This window comes from Mandrillus leucophaeus, unplaced genomic scaffold, assembly GCF_000951045.1.
Source record: "Mandrillus leucophaeus isolate KB7577 unplaced genomic scaffold, Mleu.le_1.0 Scaffold336, whole genome shotgun sequence".
Taxonomy (NCBI): Eukaryota; Metazoa; Chordata; class Mammalia; order Primates; family Cercopithecidae; genus Mandrillus; species Mandrillus leucophaeus.
Genome location: NW_012103543.1, coordinates 2,751,341 through 2,757,340, shown reverse-complemented (window position 1 = coordinate 2,757,340; position 6,000 = coordinate 2,751,341). Strand labels below are relative to the sequence as shown.

At 37.8% G+C, this 6,000-nt stretch overlaps 1 pseudogene; it reads left to right on the top strand.

Moving 5' to 3' along the window:
• Positions 1–959: 959 nt before the first annotated feature.
• Positions 960–2,013, top strand: LOC105545692 (annotated as a pseudogene).
• The last annotated feature ends 3,987 nt before the right edge of the window (positions 2,014–6,000 follow it).

Below are 6,000 nucleotides of genomic sequence, written 5' to 3'. Positions count from 1 at the left end.
ATGTGAGAGGATTGCTCGAGTCCTGGAGGCTGAGGCTGAGGCTGAGTGAGCCTTTATGGAACCAGTGCATTCCAGCCTCGACAACAGAGTGAGTCCCTGTTTCCAAAAAATACATAAATAAAATTAAAAGAGCTTTAAAATCCTGTTTTTTACCGACAGTCCACTGACATTTTGCACACAATAGGTGTCCAAATGATACTACAGAATTTTTGTCTGGGCAGAATAAAACACATCACTTTAAAAGTCAAACTGAGACTTTTTTCCCCTTGAATATGTTTTGACTTTGGAGATTTAGAAGGATCAATTTCTGTCAGCGGTAGAGGGCTATACACTGAATATCGAGTTTAAGATCCATCATTTGCTTGAGCTACATTATAATAGTTTAATTTTTGAAACAACACTGCTGAAATAGTTTTTGGAGCTAGATAATAGATTGTAATACAGACTAGAAGGAATTGCAGTACATTTCTTCAGGGCAGAAAGCAGGTGCAGTTATGTCTCTGCATGTACATCCAATGCTAATGTTTTTTAAATGTAAATTGTTTCTTTTAAGAGAAAATGTTAGATTGAATATTGATGCAAAGGCATTGTATGTTTGTGTTTTATTTTCCTGAGATCTAAAACTCATTCTCCACCTATACTGAGACTTCGATGAAATATTCCAAAGTGTTTGTAACAAATCTGGCATTTAAGGAAGCAGATTTATATAAGCTATAGGTGGGATTTTTTTCTGTATCTATTTCTGGTTTCTTTATAATATTTTATGCAGGCTTATTATGATTTTATCTATAGGTGCATTTAAGTATGTTTTGAACAGTGGGGGGAAATTAAAACTTGAAATTTAACAAAGAACTTAAAGTGAGCTACTGCAATAATAATGAATTCTTAAATAATGAATTTTAGAAGTCGGATACAATTCTCCCTAAAAGGATTCATTATATAAAGCAAATAGCTGAACAATGTCAGGTTGTAACATAGTAATCAAGAGAAAGGGCTTCCAGGCCAGGCACAGCTATCACTTTAAGCCCCAGGACAGCCAGGCTGCTTCTCACACGATTGCCAGGGAAGCAGAGGCTTCAGCTTCTGTGGTCAAGAAGCTGGGTATGTCATGGACCAGTATTTCAGATATGCTTCCCTTCAAGAATTACTTTTCCAGCTCTCGCTCAAGACAAATTGTTCATCTGGATGGAACGGGGACAGAAGTCTTGCGGAAGTACAAAGAGTGAAACAGATAACTTTAAGCTGTTGAAGAGCCAGCTGTGAGATCCAGACATAAAGGATGACCAGATCTTGAACTGGCTGTGAGAATTTTGCTCTTCTATCATGGACTTGGCAAAAGACTTTGAGCAGCTCCTCAATATTACATTGAGATTGGCTTGGTTGAATAGAAATCAAACAGTGGTGGAAGAGTATTTGGCTTCTCTGGGTAATCTTGTATCAACAGACTGTCTTCCTTAGCCCAAGTCTCAGCATAATTGCTTCCCACTTGGGGTACCCTCCCTGAATGATCATTAAGAAGAGCCATGTAAATGTTTCAGATTCTGATGATGGAGGTGATTTTCTTCCTGCAAATTTTGACACATGTCATACAACCTTACAAATAATACCAAGATATGTCCCACTGGGACTGTGTTGTTTGTGCCAATACTGGTAGAAACATTTCCATTTGTTCAATTGGAGAGAATATTGGAATGTTACATTCATAACTTACTAAAGATTAGTATATACTTTCCAACTTTGAGGAACGAAATTCTGAAGCTTATTATTAAAAAATCTATTCAAGTTGGATGTGAATGCATTCTGGCAGGATACTGAAGATGCTGAGGAAACAGCAGTCAAACTTGTGGTGGGACAGATTCCATGGAATGATTGTTTAATATGAACAAAGATGAAGGGACTGTTTCTAAGGCTGACTCCAAATGGCTCGTTCTGATGGTGCACCCTGCAGCTGAATGCCTGGACATCCTGCTGTCTTTGCTTTTTCTGTACGTGAAGTATGTCTGGTATGTATAATACATGTTAAGGTTGATAACAAAATAAAGGATTTGTAATATATCAAAAACTGATAAACATATTTGGCAAACTCCTGTTGCCCGTCCCTGCCTCCTGTCATGTACAGTTTTTCATGTTTTACCTCCATAGCTTAAAATTGGGACTCTCAGAAGCATTTTTAGAGCATCTCTGGGAAAAACAATGCAGGATCCAAATAATCCTACTATCATCAGGTGAGCTGCTAGAAATTATATTGGAAGCTCTTTGGCAAGAACTAAATGCATTCCTCTCATTTCAACTGTAAAATCATGCCTAGGTGTTTTGGTTAACTGGCCACACAAATACCTTAGTAACCAGGATCTGAGAATGAAGGCTTTTTGTGATATTGCTTTCCATCAGACATTTTACTCAGCCTTCCAAGCTATGTTCCACACCTTTGTTTTTAGACACAAGCAGCTTTTAAGTGTAAACATGAAAGAAGGTTTGAGATGTCTTCAATGCCTACATTTTTAAGGGATGGTGACTAGTCAGCTAAATCCTCTGAAGATTTGCCTGCCCTCTGTGGTTAACTTATTTGCTGCTGTCACAAATAAATATCATTGAGTCTGCTACACTATAGGTGAGAGGAACAAAGGCCAGAAATACCGGTGAAGGGGACTCAGTGTGAACATGCACCAACCCATTGGACGCCGCCTTCTCCTTTGATCCTTGTGTGATTAAGCAGTCAAAGTCATTGATTCTATTTATCACATATGGGAAGACATAAGTGTCAAAGAACTTCAGGAGTTTAAGAAGTCTATGAAAAAGGAGATGGCAGAAGATGAAGAGATCTTTTGAAAGGTGAAATTCCCCCAAATGATACCATGATTGGGATTATACCGAGCCACTTGATGCAATGCACATTTCCAAAGTCCTTCGAGTAGTGTGGGCTCCCCACCTGTGTTATACCTGCCGGACCAGCTCCTTCTCATCTGGAGGATTTGTGATTGACACGCAGCATTCTTCTCCATCACTCGTCATGTTCTTCAGCAACTGTTTCTGCTGTTTGGGCACTGCATTGAACTAGAATGAGCATCTGACTCAGGCATTATACTTTCAAGTTAAACTTGACGGTCTGAACAGACTTTTTATTTTCTTTTTTGATCCCCTTAGAGACAAAATTAGAAGACTGAATATCATGTGCAATATTTTACGGTGGGGTTGATGATAAATGTTAAAGACTTTGCTTGTTTGTTTAAGAAGTACTTTTCTTGGCTGGGCGTGGTGGTGGCTCACACTTGTAATCCCAGCACTTTGGGAGGCCGAGGCAGGAGGATCACGATGTCAGGAGATCAAGACCATCCTGGCTACCACGGTGAAACCCCATCTCTAGTAAAATACAAAAAATTAGCAGGGCGTGGTGGCGTGCACCTGTAGTCCCAGCTATTCGGGAGGCTGAGGCAGGAGAATGGCATGGGCCCAGGAGGCGGAGGTTGCAGTGAGCCAAGATCACACCACTGCACTCCAGCCTGGGCGACAGAGCAAGACTCTGTCTCAAAAAAAAAAAAAAGAAAAAGAAAAAGAAAAAAGAGAGAAAGAAAGAAGGAAAGAAAGAAAGAAAAAAGGAACGAAAGAAAGAAAGAAAAAGAAAGAAAGAAAGAAAGAAAGAAAGAAAGAAAGAAAGAAAGAAAGAAAGAGAGAGAGAACTTTTCTTTGCATTACAGCTTTTTGACATAATTATTGTGTAATTTCTAATATAGACAGCAGCCTATTTTGACAGGCTGCCTTTTTAACTCAGGATTTTTTTTCAGAACCATAGTCATAGAACTTTGCTGATCTGCTTTCAACGAAGAATCCTCTAAGATAAATCCTCTATTTAAAGACTTTAACTAGAATGTGTTATTTTTGCTGCATTGTTTACCTCCTGCTGTAGTTGTGTGTTGGAATTTCAGTAGGGTGCAGAGAAAATGGAAACTAGGGAGACATCCAAACCTGGTCTGGAACAAAGAGAATTGGAGCTGGCACTGAAGGAGATCTCTAGGGACCCCAGAGACCAAAAAAAGCCAGTAGGGAAGAGAGAGAGAAATTAGAGAAACAGAATCAAACAAATAATATACTTTCATGGTGTAAAAATGAATTTGAAAAAGAAGTGGAGATCCAGATAAATGTAATTCATATTGACTGAAAGTAGGCTTGGGCTTGCATTAAAAAAAATTACATCATATTTTACCCTTCAGCTTTCAAGTGTCCCGTTGGACCTAGAATTGCTCTTTGGTAGCAGTTAGATAGAGTTATTTTTGACCTGCATTATTTGGTATTTTGAGAATTTCTTTGTTCAAACAGGAAGGAAAAAAAAAAAGCAATTAGGGCTGAGCATGGTGTGGCTCATGCCCGTAATCCCAGCACTTTGGGAGACTGAGGCAGGTGGACTGCCTGAGCTCAGAAGTTTGAGATCAGCCTGGCCAAAATAGCAGAGCATTGTCTCTACAAAAAGCACAAAAATTAGCTGGGCATGTTGGTGCATGCCTGTAGTCCCAGCTACTCTGGAGGCTGAGGCAGGAGGATGGATTGAGCCCGGGAAGTAGAAGCTGCAATGAGCTGTATTTGCACCACTGCACTCCAGCCTGAGTGACAGAGTAAGACCCTATCTCTTAAAAAAAAAAAAAAAAAAAAAAAAAAAAAAAGGTAGGTTATTCGGTGGAATGGTTTTGCTAGCAATAATAGGCCAATAATAGGCCAAACTTACTACTGCAGTCTTTTTCCAATGGCTATGCCTATCATGGATTCAGCTTGGTGAAATCCTTCTCTACAAGGCTCTTTTGCTATTTTCTTAACTAAACACTGGGAGAGAGAAGAAGTCTAAGACGGCCTTGCTTTATAACAAATTTTGCCCAAGCACTGCCAGAGTCATTTTGAAGTTCAAGTATATTTTTGCTTTGTTTTTTAAATGTGTATTTTTTGTTTACTTGTGAAAATGATCGTCTTCAAGCATATTTATTTTTCTGCCCCTTCTATTTATTTAAAGGCAGGCAATATTTTCTTGATCACAAATATTTTGTAATGAATTATGTCCTCTTTCCTAAGGCTTTGTATGCTATTGCATAATTATACTGGTGGCAATGTAGAGTTTGAATTTCAGTCTATAAATATGTTTTTTGGAAAACAGAAATTGTCATTGCTTCAAAAAGTTTGGATATTGGTAAATTGATTTTGGTGACTTGGTGGAAAGTCATTTGAGAACCTCATGGTTCTCTTTTTTTAACTGCTGGCAAAAAGTAAATTTTTGTATATTGGATAAAATGAGTAAATAAAATTGTATCTAGAGAAGTTAACAGTAAGTGTAACCTTGTGGGTTGGGAAGCAGTTTTAACGCACAAGGACTTTATTTACAAATAAGTCTGTTTAGTCTGAAAAAAGTTTGAGGAAAAAAAAATCCATTGTGAAAATAAAGCAACGATATGATTAATCTAGAACTTTCATTCTTATGCCAATAAAAGGAGGTACCCCAATTTTAAAAAGACTTCTCACTTAAAAAAAACAAGAGAGACAGAGAGAGAGAAGGGAGAGAGAAAAAAGGATTGTAATTCAAGACTCTATACCCAGTCCTGAATCATTCATCTGTCAGAGCAAATAAAGCTATCTATTGATATGCAAATAATCAAAACCATGTTGTTCTACACCCATTAGAGGAGAAATGGATCGAATTAAAACCAAACAACAACTAGAACAGATTGCTGAAGTATCACTATGGAGGACTATGGACGAGAGAGATCCTCCAACCAAAAAAAGGGCATTTTGTGAGCTCCATTCAGGGGGAAAAAGATTGGGGATGACAGAAATCAAATAATAAATACAGTAAGTATGTTATTTGGTCAACCTACATGCTTTATTGAAGTGCAACTAAAGTCCTAGTCTTTACTAATTCTCTATCCAATTGTGCTCAGCCTGAAGTTATATCTATGTACATTTTAATGTCTACATTTTTATTATCAAGATTTTAATTGATGTTTCTTTTATACTCATATTTTA